The sequence below is a fragment of the Botryllus schlosseri genome, chromosome 1, assembly GCF_051294905.1.
Source record: "Botryllus schlosseri isolate E-star chromosome 1, Bs_hap1, whole genome shotgun sequence".
Taxonomy (NCBI): Eukaryota; Metazoa; Chordata; class Ascidiacea; order Stolidobranchia; family Styelidae; genus Botryllus; species Botryllus schlosseri.
The window spans coordinates 40,592,453-40,619,283 of NC_137236.1; the positions used below are offsets into that span (position 1 = coordinate 40,592,453).

The 26,831-nt window shown below is 39.6% G+C and overlaps 1 protein-coding gene and 1 long non-coding RNA gene across 2 annotated transcripts in view; one reads left to right on the forward strand and one right to left on the reverse strand.

Annotated features, from left to right (window-relative positions):
• Positions 1-26,831, forward strand: part of LOC145436382 (protein bicaudal C homolog 1-like) — a 788,516-nt gene that overhangs the window by 184,050 nt on the left and 577,635 nt on the right. The gene's annotated exons all lie outside the window — the stretch shown is intronic.
• Positions 8,151-9,612, reverse strand: LOC145449727 (uncharacterized). Its single transcript, XR_013918334.1, has 3 exons — positions 9,397-9,612; positions 9,008-9,079; positions 8,151-8,565 (listed from the first exon to the last, which is right to left on the reverse strand). It is a non-coding gene; the product is annotated as an uncharacterized LOC145449727 (long non-coding RNA).

Genomic DNA, 26,831 nt, shown 5'->3' on the forward strand with positions numbered 1-26,831 from the left:
GTTTGTAACTTGTGCAAGTACAGGAAAATCATGGTTCTTGAACCGTGCTCAATGAATAATAGAGCATTTTTTGCTATTTTTCATTGCCATAAGTCATTCTGAAATAGCAGAATTACCGTGTTAAACATTGAATTCCACCTTGAAAGTTGGTACGCGGTTATAGGACATTATAAAAATGCACCATACCAAATCCCATCAGACATTTCATGATGGAACTACTTTAAAACTAACGCGGCTCTACATCGACTTTTTGCGTACATCTGTTTGCGGGAGCGTATAGCACGTACCCATACATAGTCAACTTTAATAACGGAATTACCATGCATTGAATCCCAACTCTAAACTTGATACGTAGTTGTAGGGCATTATGGCTATGCACCATGCTAAATTTCATCACACATCTAATGATGGAACACCTTTGAAACTATCGCAGTCGCATACCGACTTTTACGCATATCTGTTTTTCGTGAACATAGCATATACCCATACATAGTCAATTTTAATAACAGAATTAGCATGCTAAACATTAAATTCTCACCTTGAACGTTGGTACGCAGTTGTAGGACATAATAACAATGCACCATACCAAATTTCGTCAGACATTTCATGATGTAACACCTTCAAAACCAACGCAGTTCTATACAGACTTTTAACTAAATCTGTTTTTCCGTAGCGTAGCACGTACCTAAACATAGTCAACTTTATTAACGGAATTACCATGTTAATATTCGACTCCCTACCTTGAAACTCGGTACGCAGTTGTAAGACATTATGACAATGCACCATGTCAAATTTTGCAAGTACTTTATCTTTACACGACGTTTTTTGTAAAATGAATACTAATTTTATTGAAAAAATAAAAAATAAAAAGAGCGAAAAATTACATTATATCCCGGAACGCAACAAGAAAAATCGTATGAATTTGTAAACTACTTGTTCATGACATAATAATAATTCTACTTGTACACTTTTTCACATTTTATAACACTTTAAGTAATACTTAACAGTTTCAGTTTAAATAAAAGACGGAATATAAACTAATCGAAAAATTCGGTAACCAATTTCGCGTAGGCTATGCATGCATACAAATGAGGAAAGTTACATCAACGCGTGTTAAAGTAGCTGTATCGAGTTATCGAATGATTTTCTCCTTACATCAAAACAACTAGAATGTATAACTAAATTAAAAAACGTATCTAAATGAGCTCCAGGGCATTGTGATTATGCTGCATACCAAATTTCATCACACATTTCATGATGGAACAACTTTAAAACTAACGCAGTTCTATAGCAACTTTTGCCTAAATCTGTTTTCGGTAGCGTGTACATATACATAGTCAGATTTAATAACAGAATTATCATGCTAATATGTGACTCCTCACCTTGAAACTTGGTACGTAGTTGTAGGACATTGTGATTATGCAGCATACCAAATTTCCTCACGCATTTAATAATGGAACAACTTTAAAACTAACGCGGTTCTACATCGACTTTTTGCGTACATCTGTTTTGCGTGGGGGCGTATAGCACGTACCTATACATAGTTAACTTTAACAACGGAATTACCATGCTTAACATTGAATCCCAACTCGAAACTTGATACGTAGTTGTAGAACATTATGGCAATGCACCATGCTAAATTTCATCACACATCTAATGATGGAACACCTTTAAAACTAACGCAGTCGAATACCGACTTTTACGCATATCTGTTTTGCGTGAACATAGCATATACCTATACATAGTCAATTTTAATAGCAGAATTACCGTGTTAAACATTGAATTCCCACCTTGAAAGTTGGTACGCGGTTATAGGAGATTATAACAATGCACCATACCAAATCCCATCACACATTTCATGATGGAACAACTTTAAAACTAACGCGGCTCTACATCGACTTTTTGCGTACATCTGTTTTGTGGGAGCGTATAGCACGTAGCCTACCCATACATAGCCAACTTTAATAACGGAATTACCATGCTTAACATTGAATCCCAACTCGAAACTTGATACGTAGTTATAGGACATTATGGCAATTCACCATGCTAAATTTCATCACACATCTAATGATGGAACACCTTTGAAACTATCGCAGTCGAATACCAACTTTTACGCATATCTGTTTTTCGTGAACATAGCATATACCCATACATAGTCAATTTTAATAACAGAATTAGCATGCTAAACATTAAATTCTCACCTTGAACGTTGATACGCGGTTGTAGGACATAATAACAATGCACCATACCAAATTTCGTCAGACATTTCATGATGTAACACCTTTAAAACTAACGCAGTTCTATACCAACTTCGCGTGAATCTGTTTGCGGGAGCGTAGCACGTACCTATGCGTGATCAACTTTAGTGATGGAATTACATATGTAATTAAGTTTCAACACTTTTACAATGATTCGTCTTGCTTCCTATAACATCCCACTCGAGAAAATGCGTCGTAGGATATAGATGAAACTAGCACAACTCATCAAGACCGCTGAAAACAGTACATTTCAACATTTAGTAGCAGTAAATTTCTAGTAAAGTACAAGACGTGATGATTTCCGAGTGAGTTAAAAAGTAAGTATTGCAGGTATAGTTTACCTGAAAACCGAATACTCTGAAATAGAAGTAGATGCAGTGTAAATAGTTAATCACTTGATTAAGTTTAGTGCAAGCAGATAAAACCTATACTTGAGTAGTACAAAATGCACGAGTACTTCGATATCGCCTCCCTCCGCGTAATAAGTGTCTACGGTTTAAGACTGCTTTTACCGATACTCGTCGGTTTCAGTTTTAGATAGAATTCGGAAACCAAATAATTTCATAAACATAAGCTAATTTAATGAATTTACTCGAATGTACTATGCCGCGCTGATAAGATTAATTATAATATACTTATCATGTTACAGCGATTTTTCTAGCGTAGAAAATCTTTAAAATGTAGTAAGCAGGCCAAATGAAGATATTCGTTGAGCTGAAGAAACATAAAAAATACTCTAGACTACTTTATCGGTACTTTACAGTTACAGTTTTAGATAAAATTTGTCCCTTTCACCTATAATTACAACTCCTCGCTATCTAAACATGTTTAGAATATATTATTTGCGATGATACGAACCCGTGAAGTACTCAAGTTGCTTTTCGTAGGATATAGATGAAACTGACAACACTCACCAAGACCAGTGATCCACTGAAAAAAGTAAATTGTAGCAGTAAAGTCCCACTAAAGTACAAGAAGTAATGATTTCCCAGTTAGTTAAAAAGTAAGTATTGAGGTATAGTTTGGTCGAAAAAGCGAAAAACTCTGAAATAGAAGTAGATGCAGTGTAAATAGGTAATCACTTCATTAAGTATAGCGCAAGCAGGCCAAACCTATACTTGAGTACTGCAAATGTACAAGTACTTCGCTATGTTCTCCTTCCACGTAAAAAGTGACTAGGTTTTAGAGTACTTTATCGGTACTCGACAGTTTCAGTGTTAGATAAAATTTGGTAAGACTTTAAATTTTAAAGTAGTTTGAGCTTACGTTTGTATCACCTTGACAAGTAACATTATCAGACATGAAAATGATACTATCACCGAATATAGAAGTTAACACGCGTCAATGTGTTTCGGAATTCACGAGAAATTGCTTACTAAGAGAAGTATATTGTTGTATACACAATAGTGGAGAGAATATTTAAAATGTAGTAAGCAGGCCGATGGATATTCGTTTAGTTGTATAGGCATAAAAAACATTCCCGCGCGCTCTTAAACAAAACACTTCCTAACCCTACCACCTAATACTAAGACGCGCGCGGGAATGTTTTTTATGCCTATACAACTAAACGAATATCCATCGGCCTGCTTACTACATTTTAAATATTCTCTCCACTATTGTGTATACAACAATATACTTCTCTTAGTAAGCAATTTCTCGTGAATTCCGAAACACATTGACGCGTGTTAACTTCTATATTCGGTGATAGTATCATTTTCATGTCTGATAATGTTACTTGTCAAGGTGATACAAACGTAAGCTCAAACTACTTTAAAATTTAAAGTCTTACCAAATTTTATCTAACACTGAAACTGTCGAGTACCGATAAAGTACTCTAAAACCTAGTCACTTTTTACGTGGAAGGAGAACATAGCGAAGTACTTGTACATTTGCAGTACTCAAGTATAGGTTTGGCCTGCTTGCGCTATACTTAATGAAGTGATTACCTATTTACACTGCATCTACTTCTATTTCAGAGTTTTTCGCTTTTTCGACCAAACTATACCTCAATACTTACTTTTTAACTAACTGGGAAATCATTACTTCTTGTACTTTAGTGGGACTTTACTGCTACAATTTACTTTTTTCAGTGGATCACTGGTCTTGGTGAGTGTTGTCAGTTTCATCTATATCCTACGAAAAGCAACTTGAGTACTTCACGGGTTCGTATCATCGCAAATAATATATTCTAAACATGTTTAGATAGCGAGGAGTTGTAATTATAGGTGAAAGGGACAAATTTTATCTAAAACTGTAACTGTAAAGTACCGATAAAGTAGTCTAGAGTATTTTTTATGTTTCTTCAGCTCAACGAATATCTTCATTTGGCCTGCTTACTACATTTTAAAGATTTTCTACGCTAGAAAAATCGCTGTAACATGATAAGTATATTATAATTAATCTTATCAGCGCGGCATAGTACATTCGAGTAAATTCATTAAATTAGCTTATGTTTATGAAATTATTTGGTTTCCGAATTCTATCTAAAACTGAAACCGACGAGTATCGGTAAAAGCAGTCTTAAACCGTAGACACTTATTACGCGGAGGGAGGCGATATCGAAGTACTCGTGCATTTTGTACTACTCAAGTATAGGTTTTATCTGCTTGCACTAAACTTAATCAAGTGATTAACTATTTACACTGCATCTACTTCTATTTCAGAGTATTCGGTTTTCAGGTAAACTATACCTGCAATACTTACTTTTTAACTCACTCGGAAATCATCACGTCTTGTACTTTACTAGAAATTTACTGCTACTAAATGTTGAAATGTACTGTTTTCAGCGGTCTTGATGAGTTGTGCTAGTTTCATCTATATCCTACGACGCATTTTCTCGAGTGGGATGTTATAGGAAGCAAGACGAATCATTGTAAAAGTGTTGAAACTTAATTACATATGTAATTCCATCACTAAAGTTGATCACGCATAGGTACGTGCTACGCTCCCGCAAACAGATTCACGCGAAGTTGGTATAGAACTGCGTTAGTTTTAAAGGTGTTACATCATGAAATGTCTGACGAAATTTGGTATGGTGCATTGTTATTATGTCCTACAACCGCGTATCAACGTTCAAGGTGAGAATTTAATGTTTAGCATGCTAATTCTGTTATTAAAATTGACTATGTATGGGTATATGCTATGTTCACGAAAAACAGATATGCGTAAAAGTTGGTATTCGACTGCGATAGTTTCAAAGGTGTTCCATCATTAGATGTGTGATGAAATTTAGCATGGTGAATTGCCATAATGTCCTATAACTACGTATCAAGTTTCGAGTTGGGATTCAATGTTAAGCATGGTAATTCCGTTATTAAAGTTGGCTATGTATGGGTAGGCTACGTGCTATACGCTCCCACAAAACAGATGTACGCAAAAAGTCGATGTAGAGCCGCGTTAGTTTTAAAGTTGTTCCATCATGAAATGTGTGATGGGATTTGGTATGGTGCATTGTTATAATCTCCTATAACCGCGTACCAACTTTCAAGGTGGGAATTCAATGTTTAACACGGTAATTCTGCTATTAAAATTGACTATGTATAGGTATATGCTATGTTCACGCAAAACAGATATGCGTAAAAGTCGGTATTCGACTGCGTTAGTTTTAAAGGTGTTCCATCATTAGATGTGTGATGAAATTTAGCATGGTGCATTGCCATAATGTTCTACAACTACGTATCAAGTTTCGAGTTGGGATTCAATGTTAAGCATGGTAATTCCGTTGTTAAAGTTAACTATGTATAGGTACGTGCTATACGCCCCCACGCAAAACAGATGTACGCAAAAAGTCGATGTAGAACCGCGTTAGTTTTAAAGTTGTTCCATTATTAAATGCGTGAGGAAATTTGGTATGCTGCATAATCACAATGTCCTACAACTACGTACCAAGTTTCAAGGTGAGGAGTCACATATTAGCATGATAATTCTGTTATTAAATCTGACTATGTATATGTACACGCTACCGAAAACAGATTTAGGCAAAAGTTGCTATAGAACTGCGTTAGTTTTAAAGTTGTTCCATCATGAAATGTGTGATGAAATTTGGTATGCAGCATAATCACAATGCCCTGGAGCTCATTTAGATACGTTTTTTAATTTAGTTATACATTCTAGTTGTTTTGATGTAAGGAGAAAATCATTCGATAACTCGATACAGCTACTTTAACACGCGTTGATGTAACTTTCCTCATTTGTATGCATGCATAGCCTACGCGAAATTGGTTACCGAATTTTTCGATTAGTTTATATTCCGTCTTTTATTTAAAACTGAAACTGTTAAGTATTACTTAAAGTGTTATAAAATGTGAAAAAGTGTACAAGTAGAATTATTATTATGTCATGAACAAGTAGTTTACAAATTCATACGATTTTTCTTGTTGCGTTCCGGGATATAATGTAATTTTTCGCTCTTTTTTATTTTTTATTTTTTCAATAAAATTAGTATTCATTTTACAAAAAACGTCGTGTAAAGATAAAGTACTTGCAAAATTTGACATGGTGCATTGTCATAATGTCTTACAACTGCGTACCGAGTTTCAAGGTAGGGAGTCGAATATTAACATGGTAATTCCGTTAATAAAGTTGACTATGTTTAGGTACGTGCTACGCTACGGAAAAACAGATTTAGTTAAAAGTCTGTATAGAACTGCGTTGGTTTTGAAGGTGTTACATCATGAAATGTCTGACGAAATTTGGTATGGTGCATTGTTATTATGTCCTACAACTGCGTACCAACGTTCAAGGTGAGAATTTAATGTTTAGCATGCTAATTCTGTTATTAAAATTGACTATGTATGGGTATATGCTATGTTCACGAAAAACAGATATGCGTAAAAGTCGGTATGCGACTGCGATAGTTTCAAAGGTGTTCCATCATTAGATGTGTGATGAAATTTAGCATGGTGCATAGCCATAATGCCCTACAACTACGTATCAAGTTTAGAGTTGGGATTCAATGCATGGTAATTCCGTTATTAAAGTTGACTATGTATGGGTACGTGCTATACGCTCCCGCAAAACAGATGTACGCAAAAAGTCGATGTAGAGCCGCGTTAGTTTTAAAGTAGTTCCATCATGAAATGTCTGATGGGATTTGGTATGGTGCATTTTTATAATGTCCTATAACCGCGTACCAACTTTCAAGGTGGGAATTCAATGTTTAACACGGTAATTCTGCTATTTCAGAATGACTTATGGCAATGAAAAATAGCAAAAAATGCTCTATTATTCATTGAGCACGGTTCAAGAACCATGATTTTCCTGTACTTGCACAAGTTACAAACGCGCTATCGTAAATTAGTATATACTACTAAAATGCAAACTCGGACGAAATCATGAATGCGTAGAACTTACCTTAAACATATATTGTGTACAAACAACTTTTTACAAGAACTATAAAATTCCACTCCAAGCGCTGCGACTTAGCTCAAGCGAACAAGTATTTCGGACTTTAGGAGTCAAATTGTCTTTCTTATGGTAAATTAACATAGGGAACGAAATTTAGTATGGTGCATTTTCATATTATCCTACAACTGCGTACCAAGATTCAGGGTGGGAATTTGATTATTAGCATGATAATTCCGTTATGAAAGCTTACTATGTATAGGTACGTGCTACGCTACCGAAAAACAGATTTATGCTAAAGTCTGTATCACCTTACATCAGTTGGTTCAATGTATGTACCGGGTTGTGAAAACTGTCGCTGTTTGACTATGTGTCACAATCAATACTAAATACGAGAATTCGTTACTCGTCGAAACGGCGCAGTCAGACATCGTTAACAGCGATTCCGTGTATGGCAATCTTGTGTTTCAGCTTAAAACTCAACGCATTAGCATGCCTAATTTATAACCACAGCGAGATTCGAGTAATAACCGACCCTAGATAGTCTACCTTTAACAGAAAACTTGCATATACATTCGAATTTGTGCGACTTCGGCTATATTGTCGGTTAACATTATAGCCGTGCACAGAACTCATTATTACGTTATTAGGTATTTAAATGATGCGATATAGGGAAAATCTCGGTGTAATTCAATCTGTGCCCATTATCCATGTATGCTCCAATGCGTTTTGCGGCTTTAGTATAGGTATTGGATCTAATATATTCTATAAAACATCTACGTTGCTATATATTATATATCTTAATCCTAAGTGCATTGCTGCATTGAAAAATTATAGCTATATGCGGTACGCTGTCGATTTTTCAGTATACTCAAGAAATGAAATAGCCCACCTTCAGTGTTGCGTAATCTGCCTTGTCACTATATGCTTGTTCCGGGCTTGCTTGCGGTACTAGTCTTCTTGGCTGCGCGAAATAGGATGTTTCAGCTTAAAACTCAACGCATTAGCATGCCTAATTTATAACCACAGCGAGATTCGAGTAATAACCGAGCCTAGATAGTCTACCTTTAACAGAAAACTTGCATATACATTCGAATTTGTGCGACTTCGGCTATATTGTCGGTTAACATTATAGCCGTGCACAGAACTCATTATTACGTTATTAGGTATTTAAATGATGCGATATAGGGGAAATCTCGGTGTAATTCAATCTGCCCCCATTATCCATGTATGCTCCAATGCGTTTTGCGGCTTTAGTATAGGTATTGGATCTAATATATTCTATAAAACATGTACGTTGCTATATATTTATCTTAATCCGAAGTGCATTGCTGCATCGAAAAATTATAGCTATATGCGGTACGCTGTCGATTTTTCAATATTAGTCAAGAAATGAAATAGCCCACCTTCAGTGTTGCGTAATCTGCCTTGTCACTATATGCTTGTTCCGGGCTTGCTTGCGGTACTAGTCTTCTTGGCTGCGCGAAATAGGATGTTTCAGCTTAAAACTCAACGCATTAGCATGCCTAATTTATAACCACAGCGAGATTCGAGTAATAACCGAGCCTAGATAGTCTACCTTTAACAGAAAACTTGCATATACATTCGAATTTGTGCGACTTCGGCTATATTGTCGGTTAACATTATAGCCACGCACAGAACTCATTATTACGTTAGCTATTGGAGAAATCTCAACGTAAATCAATCTGCGTTCACAATTCGCGTAAGCTAATGCTGCATCGAGAAATTATAGCTACATTTAGTTTAAATTGGCACGAAAATACATTGATCTTACCTTATGCCTGCGATGCCTGCATCCCTGCGCACATGGCAATACTTGTAATAGAAATGTGAAGTTTTCAGAATGCGAATTGCTTTACGTCGGAACTAAACATTCTAATTCGTAACGCCAGCGCGGCGTTTTCTTGGAAACGCAACTTTATTTAGAATGTTCTAATTCACTTTGTCGATGTGGCGCAACTTTTTTGGAATCGTAAGCAACTGTATTCGTGGCACATTTACACGCGTCAATTTCTTGGAATAGTATTCAGCAATATGCGCGTGAGCTTTCGCGTCATTGTAGACATTTATGGTGGCGATATCTGCATTATCAAGTTGCATTCGCAGAATTCCTCAAAATCATTGACTAATTAATGATGACACAGATGTTATAAGTACACACGAACATAGTCTTACATTTATGTGTTATTACTCGAAAAAGGTGTTGTCTCGGAATTTAAGAGAGAATCGGCGGTTATATTCTCAAAACAGCTCAATACGGCTAGTTTGCTCAATAGCCTGGTGGTGAGCGATGTGAAATTATACCCAACCAAACCAGGTTCGATTCTAGCTAAGGTAAGTTTTGACGTGGCAATGAGTGACATAGGTGCAGCAATCGACATCGCGCGGGTTGATGCTGTGCAGCGTATAGATGCGGCAATCAATGCGATGATGATGTGGCAATGGATGATGTGGCACTATAGACGTGGCAATGGGTGTGCTATAGGTGCGGCAATGGGTGGATGATGTGGCAATGTAGGCGTGGCAATTAAGGCGACGTGGCGAAATTTGATTGGCCTGCAACAAACGATTCAACCCACACTACTTACGTGGTTAAAACTTCCATTTATAATCCATAAATAATCGAAATTATTTTCGTTGCTGTTGGCCGTGGGTTGCCATAGCCTGGGGACAAAATCAGCCGCTTCCCTCCCATTTTTAACTCGTACATTGTAAGTCCAGACGTGCCACTACAACTCATCAGAGTTGGAGGAAAGCTACAATTCGATAATATGAATATATTTTTGAATATAGGAACATCACAAATATAACTAAACTATATTCACTAATTCTACAATTTCCCATAAAGCTCTGTGGCCAACTCTGACCCAGCAGTGAGCCATGGCCCACCCTTTGAGAACCCCTGGTCAAGTATTTACATAGTTTGCGATGTTTTCAGAGCGTAATCACATGTTTAACATTACCGTTGCATATTACGGATTCCGAATCACTGTACATTCTCCGCTGCAAACTTTCGATTTGCGACATAAATAATTTGCAACACCATCAACCCACCCACTTCCACGTAAAACCTTCCGAAATCAACGGAAAAAAAATAAACCATATCGCTCGTTGATTAACGCAGGCGTATGTTTTGTTGACTTACTTCGTAGTGGGGATGGTGTGAACCTCTGAACCGTTCAAGTTCGTGTGAACCCGAACCTTTCTGAAAGGTTCTGTGTGAACGCGAACGTGAACCTCGTGACGTGACGTGACGTGACGTATTATTGCTAATTCTAACCCCACATTTCATTGAAGAGATAGCCTATATTAATGTTCACGAAACCTAGCGAATACTCGGACCACATATTGCTACAATGCTGAAATAGATATTGACATTTTAAACGTCGCCAAATGTATCAAGTGAGGCAATCAGATGATATAATAATCCCGTAAAATCAATATCTTTGGTCGCTTTGCCAACAATTCCGACGAGGACTTGCAAGGGATAAGTTATACAGCATTAGCCAACACCCTAATCGCACGGATTTGGTTTTCATGATACAATAAACATATGCTGGTGAAGTCATATTTTGTGATACGATTGTTGATATACAATGTTCTTTCCAATTCTCTACTAGTTGCTGACGATTACCCCTGACGAGTGTCAGCCGAAAATATTCGGGTTCATTTCAATATGAATATACTATTCAATTGTACTATGTGTAGATAAAATATAAATACCCCAATTGTACGCATACAGACAACGAATCTACCTAAGACACGCCAGGATCGTTTTTTATAAGCACATCACTGAAATAATTAAAAATGGGCTGGCCAATCTGAAATCTCACTCGTGATCCAAATTATGTCAATCCCGTTGCAGCTATCTCGCTGTGATATTAAGTATTTACCTTGGATCAGTTGTTCTCAAACTTTTTAAGACACGCCCCCCGCCCCCCCCTTATGATGGAGAAAGATATTTGCGCCCCTTATCGTCATATCACAAAACGCAACCAGGATGCTAGCCAACCTAACGGGTAGTTTGATGGCATGGTTTGCTCCGACTGTGGATGCGAGATTTTTAAATATGTAATTCAGACTAAATACAGAGCAATAACAATGAATTGGATGTAAATCGCGCGGAGCGGGAAATTTTTTTTCAATTGAGCACAGCTTCGCGCCTCCTTCAGATACTTTCACGCCCCAAGGGGGGCGTGCCCTCGAGTTTGAGAACCACTGTCTTAGAATTATAATGGTGAAGTTTATTTAAAAAAGTTATTCAAGTCCCTGCATTAATTCGATTTTTAGTACACATTCTATCAATACTTTTGAAAAGTTGCTTTAGACTCTCGCGGGTCGCATGCGGCCCGCGGGCCGTTGTTCGGCCACCCTGGTTTGGGAATATCAATTTGATTCCATTTTTGAAGTCCTAAAAGTTTACTTTAATCCCGCCATTTTCCCTAGAGGACAGGATACTACTCGGATTATCTGTGTATTTACCAATTGTGCCGTAATAATTTTAGCGTAACTCAAAGCGATGTATTTCTGCAACCGTCATAAGACTTTACAACTATGTTTATTACTGCGAAGTCATAATGAGGCAATTGATGTTTCTGTACTTCTGAAGAAATCTGTTGATCCCGTCATTAAATATATATTGCAGCTATATCGCAGGATTCACGTTGATGTGGGTATACTACTTTATTATTCAACAGCTTTCAGGATCGCCTATAGTTTGATATGACTATAGAATTGCGGATTCAGGCTTTAATTTCGCCTAATTATCCCATCAAAAATTATCCCATTCCGAACTCACTCAACCTAATTCATTTCGTGTAAGTCATCGAACGGTGCGTACCGTTGTTTGCTTTGTAAATGTTGCAGGATAACAGCTGAGCACAAAGGCCCTTAGGCCCAAATTGTTAAACAGCGAATATTCGTAGACAGTTCAAGTATCATTTTACAATAGTACAGTTGCACTCATTGTCGCTCAAAACACCAAGGACAAAAATAAAGTACGTCTTTTCCAATACATTTCCATATGCATGATATTTGTTCAAATTAGCCCACGAGTTTTGAAGTCCACGCTAATCATTTTTAAGTGTTCGTAAATCAAGCATACAAATTCACGGTGATTTTTGCAGAATGACGATTCAGGTAGTTATTTCCCAGTAACTATATCAACTGCGACTTGATTTTAGATTCAGATGGTAACTTGTTTTATATCCATTGGAAATATATATTTCCTATGAGTATAAAATCCTTTCCCTTGGCTAGCTTCGCGTATGATCCAATCAGCACCAAGTTACTGCTAATTATACAATGACGCATACATTGATCTCATTAAACGAGATATATGTTGGCGCAAGTCACCGAGCGATATGATTTGTTTGTTTCCGTTGATTTCGCAACATTGCGTGGACGTTGGTGAATTGACATTGCTACATATTTACTATGTGACAACTTCGAACGTTGCAGCGTCGAATTTATGGCGATACAGAGTTCGTAACATAAAATGGCAAAGTGCAAGCTGCCATTACAGAATGAAATGTTCACGAATTATTTAAATGCTGAGCCGAAAAATACCGTTTGTACTGGCGGGACGGTTGCCCTCTTAGATACCTAAATTATTCAAATTTTAGAGCCAAATGACCCGCAGCCATTGGGAATGGGAAAACAATCACAGAAAATCAAACGGAATATCATATCGGTGATAAGTTTCTGTATAAATCGTATAGGATCTACCGAAGTATTACAAATTATCAGCGTATTCAAACACATTTCTGATTCCAGTAGAGTTTGTTAACACGTTTCGGATAGCGGAATCTCCTCAATATCAGCGGTAGTTGTGATCCTGCTCAGTATGCCGAGAAGGCAATGTAATATTCCTACAGTATCAAAGTATAAAATCCCAAGATATTGCATATATATCAATGGCTACTAACCTGGCTTTACCGATACTTGGACATCAAATGATATTCAGTTCCTACCCAGGGATATATAGAGCTATACATCCCTGTTCCTACCTAATAGGATTTCATGTCATGACTATGGCGTGCCAGTACAGCGTAATGGGCTCGTTTCGCACTATACAGCTACCTGTAGCATTTGCAGGAAACCAGAAATGAGGTTAGAATTGAAATATAGCATTGGAACAATATACCAAACGTAAATGCATACACCAATGACTTAGTTTGCACATGAATGTTTTAGACGTAAGAAAGTGCGAGGCGGGAATTTTTTGTAGGTAGCAGGATTTTCCTACAGTCTTTGACAATTTATATTCGTGTTCCTAGATAAAAGTGTAGCGATAAGCGTCACCAACGCCACTACCAGTTCGACATGACGTGTTTGGAATTACACAACAAAAAAGTCCATATGCATCACCGTTCTGAACTCTGGGCCTAATATCAAAGACAATCAACTCCTGGTTGAGTTGTTGAACTCCTTCATACTGACAATTTAATGTACAGAGCCTGCGCATTGTGCGCAATCATTGAAATTTAAGATCGGTAGCTGTCAGACAACAAATATTCGTTCTAGGTATTCCGACATCAATATATAATTTACTAATCATTGGTGAAATATTGTACCGAACTACTTTCTTGGTATTGGACAATTGTACGGTTTCTTATTGAAATGACTCTGATAACTTACTGGCCGTCACCTATCTTCTGATTACTAGCAATCGTATTCTCTGCTACATATTGATAATTTGTAAAGGCGCAACAAGACACACGCTCTACATTCTACAATAAATGGTTTAACGCAATCAGCAATATCGTAGCATAATAGTCGAGTAGTTCATCGGTCGCCTTTTCTATCGCTATAGCGGACCGTTATTTATTTACAATTAGCAAACATTCCGTACTACAATAAACCAGAGGACTGAGGAGAGCGACCGAGCATTGATCACATATGGACTGCAATATGATCCATATAATGCTGACCTCATTACCGAACTATCCAAAGCTTTACGAGTTCGCTTCATTTCAGTTCTCCTTGCAAAATTTCATCGACGAGTCGACTATTCTAAACTTTAGTTTCGAACACTTATTGAAATTCATTTGCAAAGCAATCCATTTCGTTCAGTTGATGATAAATTAGCGATTAATAGCAAAGAATTTCGCTGCAACTTTCAAACCATAAAACGAGCTCAGCCATAAGAATATATGCTTGACATCGAGTGATATATGGTTCGTTTGTTTCAGTTGACTATCCAAGATACCATGGGCTTGCACTGTGTACATTGCGTCTCTGTAAATTAACTTGGCGAGTCCGCACTTTAGCAGCGTCTTATGCTAAGTCCTTTGGAATTCCTAACGCACAACATCGAATTCGTACTTTTAATTAGTACGGTTTTAAAATGTTTCAGCTCATGTCAAATCTGGTCGGGGCGGGAAGGTTCGTGTTACTTACTCTGTTCGGCAAGCGATTATTTCATTTTGCTAATAATCAGGAGTTTCGGAATGCTATTCCTGGGTCTGTTCATTTGCCCGCATAAACTCGCAGTGCCCGCAAAATTTCGAAGTTGGCTTACCAGAATGATCGAGGTGTGCTTTCGGTCAGCGTCAGCAGCCTAAAGAATAGAATGGGCACAAAATAGACTCGGAACAATAAATTTATTTTGCTACCACCAGAAAACAAACACAATACAACGTTCGACAAGCATCGAGATCATTCAAAATAACTCCATATGCCACAACGATGACGAAGCACTGACATATGTAATGATACTGCATTGCCAAGAAATGTAACGTGAAATATAATAGAAAATACCCTATAGATGACAAAGATGATGATGGCATTTCGTCGTCGGCCATTTCTGCGCCACGACGCACGAAGACATATCAGCAGACCGTGTTATTTTTGGCATTTCAGGAGCCAGATGCCAAAACTGCCAAAATAAAAATTTGAAAATGCCAAAAATAAGCAATTTTTGGCATATGCCAAAATAACACGGCCTGCCAAATAGTGTAATTCAAGGCTGAAACTATCTATTTAGAGGACGATGCCAAAACTGCCAAAAATAAAAATCGAAAAATGCCAAAAATAACTTATTTTGGCAGTTTTGGCATATGCCAAAAATAACACGGCCTGCATATCAGGTTTTAGGCCATGTAACATGCGACTCCGAAAAGTGTTCCAGAACGATCGGCAGCGAGAAAACCTTGGTCGAAAAGGAATGCCCTTATCCTGACCGAAAACTAGATCTAAATGCATATATCTTTAGTTGTCTGTAGGCTTTCAAATGACTGTCGCCGAATGTTCTTGTCCTGACAATCTGAACCCCACGAGACAAATGCCATCCCGCAGAGAATTATTTGTCGGTGCAGAAATACAAATTTGAAATCGTGTGCGTCTTTCAGTTTAGTCTGTTTCGGCGGTTTCAATATCTTTTGACATATCAGACAGGAAGTGGGTGGGTGTCAGATTCCATAGACTACTCCTTGTCGCTTCGACATCTTCCTGTCTTTTCATTGTATATCGCATTTTTGTGGTGTATTGAACTGATAAAATTGCTAATAAACCAATGATGACAATGACGAAGTCACGAAATAACATCTGGTGACTAACTCATTATACACAAACGGGTCCTCTCGAATATGTTTAACATTTTTACGGGTACTACATTTTCCAGGACACCTCACTTGATTCTACTGGAAAATCTGTTAATGTGAGCAGAAACAGGATAAAATATATTTATAGCAATATGTACTAGGTGTCGTCTCCAAGTAGAGACTTATGAAGAATGTGATTGGAGTAGGCTGACTCTGGATCTCCTCCCCAACTGGTACGAAACAAGAACTCCAAATGGACGAATATCTTATTAAAATACCGTTGAAAAATTGCTGGTAATATCCTTGTAACAACCAAATACTCCCGTAAATAAACAATAAATGTAACAGACCAACAACAACAAAACAAAGCTGGCTACTCTCACCGCGTCGCTCACGAAATGAGTGCACGTGCGCTCCAAAGCAGTCCAAGTGGCGAGTGAGCCATAAAGAAAATAATATCCACCGTGACATAGCCGGCCCTGTGACGAAGTGTGAACTGCCAAAGCAATTACATAGAGTCACAATAACTGATGAGCGGTGGTAATGAATGTTAACAAAATGTAAAAATACACAGGGTAGTTGTACGAATATGAACTTACGAATATTATGTTCGTAGGTTCTACGTACAGTACAAAACCTCACTCTCCTGACCAAGACATTACAGTCAGGTAGTATGATTAGGATACAATAAAGGGTTGCCTTATCGACATAATTACGTCGCAGGCAATTATTTTGCGAACACAAAATTGTGCAATATCAGGAGTACAAGTGTCTCCAAAGATGTGAGAAGTCATCTGAAGTCAGATCTGCTGCCCATGGACATTCAAGTATTCAAAATCGACATAATGCCCCAATGAACGATGAACTAGAAGTGAATTGACAATTAGGATTAGTAAAATTGGCATTAAATGCAGAAAAAGTAGTGTCTAATGACATTTTCAACAATAACAGAAGTCTTGTTATTGCAATCAAGGGAATTAACCTCAGTGGAATACACCTAATTTGTTCGAAGGGTTTTGTCACAACCCATAGAAGAGTGGCCAAGTTATCATGAAGTAACTGCTGACTTCGTAATCCAGGTAACGCATAAGAACTTGTTACCAATAATACAGTAAAAATCATTTAGATCAATAATTGGGTGGACATTAGACGCGTCCTTCAGGTATCATTGTGCAAAAATATCTGCGCTTGGGGTAAGATTTTCAATAACAGGAAAATGACAAATAGCTAATACATCATTCAAGTTGATGCCCGTGCTTTACCCGATTCCTTTAACGGATATGGGCACAAATTTATGCTGGCGGGGAAGGATGGCAGCGGTATTAATCAAACAAGTCAGCGGTTCACATCTGATAACCAATTGGTTTAGGAAGAAAAAAGTAAACAGGCAGTTGGTAGCCTCAGAAATAAGGAATGCATGTGTGATAAAACTGGTAGAAGCTACCAGACAGGTGATTATCACCAAAGGTGTGGACAGATGTACAGGACAACTTATCTCGGCAATTGCAGGAGATAGAGTTGTAACTGTGTTGTTGCTGGCAACAACAATCGATTTAGGATATAACGAACATTTATATGCGTCATTTAATAAAGTGCTTTGAGCACAGCCACATCCATGAATTTTGCAATGACATGTGGATGGGTAATAATTGTGATCATGATCACAGAATGAACGATTACGGCGTACCAGACTCTCTTCTACGAGTCCATGACGTTGCCGAACTTGCATCTTTTGGATTTCTTCAAAGTTGAAGAGAAGATGAAGATCTTGACACAGGATACATGACGAACGTAGCTCCTTTTCAGAGGTACATCGACGCATCGAGCCGGAATCCATAGATGTAGAATTCACCTCTATTGCAGTTTTGCGCGGATTCTTCGAGTACATCTTGTGAGGTATGTTTGGATCGATGTCTTCGGGTTCAAGTGAACAATCAAATTCATTGTTGACCGGACCAAATGGTGACCGAGTCAATGCTATTTCCTTCTTGACAAATTCAACGAAATCGTTGCGATTTGGATTAACACTGGCTTTTTCCTGGTGAATTACAGGAGATGAAGGTGGAATAACAGGACATTGAGCAGGCTGCAGCAGCTCACAATTGTGAGTGTTAACTGTTGCGGGGTGCGTAGAACTATCAATGAACATTTCACAAGTGTGAAAGCCTTGATTAAAGTTGGTCGCATCAGCCGCCGCACTACGGGTGGCTGAGTATTGACAATTAGAGGATATTTTAGGTTGCGCAGCCGGCCCATTATAGGCTTCTGAGTAACGGCAACTGAATATCAAATCTGGTTTCACAGCCGGCCCATTACAGGGGACTGAGAATAGGTAGTCGGATGAAATAACTGGTTTCACAGCCGACCCATTACGTTGGGCTGAGAACCGGTAATTGGATATCTTCTCTGACAACGAACATCCTACAACAAGTGGAGTAGGGCAAGTCGCGAAAGTTTGACATTGAGTGGTAATGGCCCGAGTATCGAGAAAGTCTTCTGTGAGTGGTTTATCATTAATAGCGTTGCCAACTGGCAGTCCTTTGTTGTGGGTGTCATTACTATCCAAGCCGCAGCAACCTTTATGACTGGTTACAGAAGCTAATGATCCAAATTGTGACGAAACAATTGCTTTATACCGTTCAAGTTTTGACTGAGCATTGAAAAGTTCCCATTCCAACCTTTTCAAATTGTCTTCTTCATGCGTCCACAATGTCTGTAAGTTGTCAAGTGACATACTTACACTTTCAGCAGTAATAAGTTTACGGAATGTGCCATCAGCAATATTCTTTACATATAGACACAGGTCACAAAATGACAAAATTCTTTCTAATATTGATTCGGCATAGACACTGTCCTCGGTTATCTTTTCTTTGATACCGGTAGTAAGATTGTTCAACTGGGTATTGACTCGATGGAATGTCTCGTCAAGACTGTCTTTTGCAGCCAGAACAGTTCGGGGAGTAGCTCCACTCAAACATTTAGTAAAGTAGGTATCGGCAGCGTGGAAGTCTCTTGCTAGACCGGCCAAAATATTGTCAGTGACTTGCATATCGAAGCCTTTGACTGTAATCTCCTTATAGGCATTAGGGTCTCTTCTTGGACCAAAAGTAATATCATCGACTTGCGCATCGAAGTCTTTGACTGTAGATGGAGGATCCATAACGAAGTTAATGGAATACACTCAATTTTTCAACCTTTGTCGTCTCCAAGTAGAGACTTATGAAGAATGTGATTGAAGTAGGCTGACTCTGGATCTCCTCCCCAACTGGTACGAAACAAGAACTCCAAATGGACGAATATCTTATTAAAATACCGTTGAAAAATTGCTGGTAATATCCTTGTAACAACCAAATACTCCCGTAAATAAACAATAAATGTAACAGACCAACAACAACAAAACAAAGCTGGCTACTCTCACCGCGTCGCTCACGAAATGAGTGCACGTGCGCTCCAAAGCAGTCCAAGTGGCGAGTGAGCCATAAAGCAAATAATATCCACCGTGACACTAGGGTTGTCCATAATTTGAAAAATCTTACAAATCCTCGGTTGTAATGTCTTATTCGATAGATTATTGATAAAAAACGACACTGAGCCTGAAAGAAGCTCACAGAAAGGCCGTTAAGATTTCGTGCAAAGCGTTTGAAAGTAGCTGCCGAAGAATGGGCGTGTCACCGACCATAGAACGGCGAGAAGACTAGTAATCAAGAAACCACGGCTCTTGATTGGATAATCGGCTATGCTTCAATGACCACGTCAGCAGCAGCTTGCTGATTAGGTGAACAAGGAGTCTGCTACTGGCGGCTATTCTGAAAGCGCATTGTAAGTAGGTTGACAGATAATGATTTAGGATTGATTCAAGGTATCTTGAGGTACGAAATACATGATGTACAAACAACAGCTGCTTCACAAAAGCATCTAAAGCATGACCGCTTCATCGTGAAGGAAACCGCTGTAGCCTATATATGCCTTGTTTTCAACGAGGGTAAGCATAGGCGCTTATGCAAGTGGCAATTGATTCCTAGATTCAGAAATAATATATCATTATTGAATTCAAAGACAAAGCTTAACAATGACACTATAAGTTAGGTGATCTTATTGGGCTCAGGTTGCCTTACATAGTTGAAGTTTTGAATGCTCTAGCGATCGGCTGAATCAGACGGTTAGGCTTAGCACTCACCAGATGTTTGCAGCAAATTGAATTCACTTGTAAATGTTTTCAAAGTCCCTAATGATGTCGCAGAAACGAGGTTTAAATGCAAGCACAGGCCCTGCTTGATATGATATGCAAACTATGTTGGATACTATGCACTATGCAGCATTGTCTGTGTTTACCTTTACACCCCTTTTCTGCGCGATTATTAAGGAATTTGGCATATCATATCCAGCATATTATGTGCTTACTTTTACGCCTCTTTTCTGCGTCATCATCAAGGACTCTGACAACACTTGCAAGTAAATACATGTTGATGCAAGCATCTGACAAGTGCCAAGCATAACCCGCTGATTCAGCCGACCCTTAGAGCTTTCAAAACTTCAACTATGTACTACAACCTGAGCGCAATGAGATCACACAAACTATAGTGTCATTGTTAAGCTTTATCTTTGTATTCAATAATGATATATTATTTCTGAAACTAGGAACCCGTCGCCACTTGCATAAGCGCCTATTCTTTCCCTCGTTGAAAACAAGGCATATAGGCTACGGCGGTTTCTTTCACAATAAAGCAGTCATGCTTTAGAAGTTTTTGTGAAGCAGCTGTTGTTTGTTCATCATGTATTTCGTACCTCAACATACCCCTAATCAATCCTAAATCATTATCTGTCAACCTACATACAATGCGCTTTCAGAATCGCCGCCAGTAGCAGACTCCTTGTTCACCTAATCAGCAAGCTTCTGCTGACGTGGTCATTGAAGCATAGCCGATTATCCAATCAAGAGCCGTGGTTTCTTGATTACTAGTCTTCTCGCCGTTCTATGGTCGGTGGCACGCCTATTCTTCGGCAGCAACTTTCAAACGCTTTGTACGAAATCTTAACGGCCTTTCTGTGAGCTTCTTTCAGGCTCAGTGTCGTTTTTTTATTGTAGCGACCCTGATACGGCGCTGTCGACCTAACAGGGACGTCGTTGTTCTTCGGTTCAGAAACCCTCTCGTCGGCGACCCGCTACCACCAGCATGCCATCAAGTACACCCAGGAGTATTTACAAATTACGAATTTAATGCCAAGCCACTTAATACAACCAAATACTCCAATCAGTACCTCACAGAGATATACAGGCACTACACTACATTGCAAGTACAAATACACAGTTCACTAGCATTCCTCAGCTTCCTACTACACGACCGCGCGCTCAATAACACGTGCAGCCAGAATCGCAAAGAACATTCTACCAGCTTCCACGAAGAAAGCTCACACTAGCCAATCAACTGTGACAAAACAATGCGATCACTGACCCATTACAATATTCAATTCCCAGGATGTTACACTACCCTCCCCTTTCTTGATTGGATTTTCCCCAAAAATCTCAATCACACAAACAAGACCTACAAAGCAACCAACCATGCTCTAGTACCAGCTAACATAAATAGCTCAACAACACACAAGAAAGGACCTATTACACTTCGTTCCGCTAAATCAAATGCAATATCGTTGACCATAACGTCCATTCCGAAGTCGTCATCACAGTGCATCTCGACTTCCACAATCCGGTCACGTCACCCCACCAATTACAGTCAGCCTCCGACCCTCCATCAGGAAGCATCCGTCGGTTCCAGGCCGACACCAATGAGCATCAGAGCGCTCATACACCATCAGTTCGACACCTTTCTCACACGCAGTCACGCTTACGCCAACGTGACAATCACATTCCTGCTGCTTGATCCCAGGCAAACACGATACATTGCCTTCCACGACCAACACCGAACTTACAGTCGAAACCGTCCTAACAGCCGCAGTGTCAGCTTTTCCACTTTCCACATCGCCACGTTCGACTCCTCCCTGCTGCTCAGTCACAGGCAAACTCGGTCCATTGCCTTCCACGACAAGCACCGACCGTACCGTCGATACAGGCTCAGCAGCATCAATACCAGCTTCCCCGCTTTCCATATCAGCACTGCCGACTCTTCCCCCCTGCTCAGTCACAGGCAAACTCCGCTCATTGCCTTCCACGACCAGCACAGACAGTACCGTCGAAACACCTTCAACAGCAGCAGTACCGGCTTTCCCTCTGCCATCGTCCCCGCGACAGACTTCTCCGTGCTGCTCAGCCCCAGGCAAACACGACCCGTTGCCTTCCACGATCAGCCCTGATCGTACCGTCGAGACAGCCTTAACAGCAGCAGCATCAGCATCAGCTTTCCATCTGTCATCGTCACCGCGACAGATCTCTCCATGCTGCTCAGCCTCAGGCAAACACGAGCCGTTGCCTTTCACGACTTCATCAGCAGCACATTCCTGTTTGCGTTTACAAACACCGGCTTCCCCGAATCTGTCTTTTCCGCGAACGACACCTCGCTTTCCGCCACCCGGCTTCCGTGGCAACCCGACAGATTTGGTAACACCAGGCACTGCAGCAATTTCTTCACGCGAGCTCTTCAGAGAACCTGAGCCATCACTTCCAGTCTTCCGTCTCCGAAGACTCGTTCTCACCGACAGCAGCCCACCAAGGATAGCATCTAATCCAGGGAGAACAGTTAACCCCAACTGTCGCTCCCTCTTCCTGCTATTTTCAAACTCTTGCTGCATCCTGTCCATCCGTTCATTGTGTTCCTTGATGCCTACTCGTAGCTTTTCCGAAAGATAATGGTTATCATCCCCACAGCATAATTGCTTCAATCCGGATGCTTTCCAAACCATATCTTTCCAACCGTCACCGTCAAAGAGAGGTCCTGGCGTGCTCGCCAAATTGTAGCGACCCTGATACGGCGCTGTCGACCTAACAGGGACGTCGTTGTTCTTCGGTTCAGAAACCCTCTCGTCGGCGACCCGCTACCACCAGCATGCCATCAAGTACACCCAGGAGTATTTACAAATTACGAATTTAATGCCAAGCCACTTAATACAACCAAATACTCCAATCAGTACCTCACAGAGATATACAGGCACTACACTACATTGCAAGTACAAATACACAGTTCACTAGCATTCCTCAGCTTCCTACTACACGACCGCGCGCTCAATAACACGTGCAGCCAGAATCGCAAAGAACATTCTACCAGCTTCCACGAAGAAAGCTCACACTAGCCAATCAACTGTGACAAAACAATGCGATCACTGACCCATTACAATATTCAATTCCCAGGATGTTACACTATCAATAATCCATCGAATAAGACATTACAACCGAGGATTTGTAAGATTTTCCAAATTATGGACAACCCTAATATGTACGCATTGCCCGATTTTATTGACCACTTCAATCAACAATTTCAACGAGGATTTGGCTAGGCCGGACATGCGTGTTCTTAGGAGTGAAAAGCCGCTTTCTATATTTGCGCCAGATTTTATGTCAAAGACAAATTACACAGTTGCGAACACCCCATCTATCAGGCATACGGAATCTATTACTGTACTGCAAGCTAACGATAACATAAGCTGTAAGCCCTGATCATTTCGTTTCCGACAAATGTATCTTAACCATTATTGTTACCTCGTCCGTTTCATGTGGTTTGTTTGTGAGGCGAATCAGCAATTTCAAACATTATATTCATAAAGAATCATAACTGAAACTTTCACCGCTGCCTTCGACTCGCTCCCGCCACATTAAAACCGTATTTCAATAAGTGGCATTTAATACAAAATCCCAATTCGCACACTCATAGGCGCCGAGTCACGGCCACCCCATACAATAAGATTATGCGCCCTCCGTCTGCGATTTCAAATCATCAGCGCTGTCAATTATAGCGAGTCTGTGATAGCGCGTAAATGCCAACTATTTACCATTAACCGATACGCGCGAGAATAATCGAATACGCAGCTTCGTTGGCGACGACGAACTAGTGCATAACACGCCCCAATAAATTGTAATCCGTGATTAGTAAGGCAAGTTTTTGTTGCAGTTAAATCCGTGGAAAGTAGCATTTATTTTTAAAAAAAGTTGCAGAAGTTGCATTTTGACCACATTTTGCTTGCTTGACTAAAAAAAGGTCAATTTCCCGGCTCAGCTCCCGAAATACCCGTAAAAGCCTTACTTCGGTGCTGATTAACGGTGTTCCAGTCGTATTTCACCAGAATCGACAATACTTTCATAAAAAATCGAGAAAGTTGCAAAATGTTGCAAAAAGTTGCATGGAAAAAAGGACAAAAGTTGCAATAAGTTTCACTATAAGATTCCTTCAAACAGCTTGAAACAGCATTCTACATATCTTATGAGTATTTAGGAAGCTGCCGGAAGCTGTAAAAAAGAAGTTGCAAAAGTTGCAAAAACTTGCCCTAGACTGATCGTGATTAGCAATCAGACAATCGAAGCAATGTCGATTTCGACACGCTTGCGCTCGAAACACCATCTCTCTCGACCAGACGAACGAATTCGCGTTCTCCTTCTAATTAAATTCTATTTGCGCTTATATTCGTTTACAAAACAATTCTTGAGTTAGTTCCGTGATAGTCTCCTTAACTGGAGGCTTGGAGCGCGAAATAGGACAGTGTCCTTGTGCATGTGCAATGAACAAATTTCATGCCTGCGAATCGAAAGTCATTCCTGCGCAAAGTGCGCAGATTTATTACTCTGACAAGGCTTTGCCAACTTTTGTCAGGAACTGCAACAATGCAGCTCAAAGAATTGTCGCTATGTCAGACTTGGAAGGAACCCCATTGTGCAGTAGGCAAGTTGAGGAATTACTGATTACACGCGCGCTTTCTCGTTTGCTTTCATCTGTAGGCTACTAACTCTTGTCTGCTTTATACACTCGTATTCCCTCGATGTCACTTGTCACTGTTTGATTTGTTATTAATACGGCGCAAATACAGTCCATCCTCAAGATTACCGGACCACGACTGACCTATCGATCTCGCTTTCGATGACATGCCGCCCTATTTCTTGTCGCTTCCTTTTCTATACTATCTTTCTTACTTTCATTCAGTGTGCATGCCTCCTCTTTACATCGCCTATAGGCCAAGGTGGGTGTCTGATTCCATAGACAACTCATAGTCGCTTCGACATCTTCCTTTCCTTTCATTGTATCACATTTTTGTGGTGTATTGAATTGATAAAATTGCTAATAAACCAATGATGATGGTGATTGTGCGGTGCACGGCGTTGAATTGCGATGTAAATGATTGATGCAACACGAGATTCTCGCTGGCGCAAATTCTAAATTTATTCGATTAGTTTGAACGGGCACCTGTGTTCCAATAAACTTCATGACTGGACGGACTCTATCGAGCGCAACCATGTCGTGGATCGAATTTCAAAGCTTTGGGATTTCTATTCATAAGGTCACGGAGCGCGTCCATATTTCTCTTATTGCAAGAACACATGGGTAATTAAAAGCACACTTTCTTACGATCAATAGCTGGTTCGTGGTACAGAACTTGAATATAGCTTTCAATACAACATCCATTGTAGCAGTATATTTATTAAACTCGAAGACTTTTCGGGTGCCTCTTTTCAAGAGTTATCGGCACACTAAAGGGATTTAAACAGATTTAAAAGCAAAACCAAAAAGGCAAAGTATGACGCAACAATCAAAATCACAGACCATGCAATTCGCATCGTATCAATGGCAACAATAACAAACTACGAAGTATACGGACAGGTTGCCAGTAAACTCGCCCCAAAGTAAATTCGGCCCGTCGAATTCGGCCCTCGGTCACTTTGGACGTCGGTGAATTCGGCCGTCGGTAAATTCGGCCCTCGGTAAATTCGGCCAGGGCCAGCCAGAGTAACAATAACAGTTACAATACCATTACCTGACCTGAACCCTAATCCTAACCTAACTCTAATCCTAACCTAACCCTAATCCTAACCTAACCCTACTCTTAACCTAACCCTAATCCTAACCCTAATCCTAACCTAACCCTAATCCTAACCTAACCTAACCCCATCGAACAAGATTATCCCAGTACTACCGCAAATACAATATTCTGAAATTTGACGATATTTTTACATTTGAAGTAGCTAAATTTATGCATCAATATTTTTCAAATGAATTGCCTCCTGTGTTCAATGATTTCTTCGTCCTTGCTCAAACTGTTCACTCACACAATACCAGATTTTCTTCCCAGGGCAACATCTATTTTCATCGACCCACCAGTAGCCTCACAAAGAAATCGATCGACTATGCCGGTCCTGTCATATGGAATGCTATACCCTCCTCAATACGGGACCTCCCATACCACTCCTTCAAAAAGGAATTATTCAGTCACCTCATCTCCCATTACCAATGATCCGCTTGTCTCCCACCAAATTTGTAGTTTCTTTAGTATTTTATTTTTATGCTGAGCTGAATTGATTGATCCCAACCAATGCATCCAAATTTATAACACAATATCTGTATTTGTTTATGCAGGGTGTGATCAGACTAGTTGACCCTACCCAGAGTCATATCGGTCACACCCTGTGACCTCCTAATATAGTCGATGTAAAGAGATTCACAATAGTTTTCAGACAGCTTTATTTCCGCGACCTCACGGCAGCCAGTTCAGACAAGCAGGGCATGCATTGTCA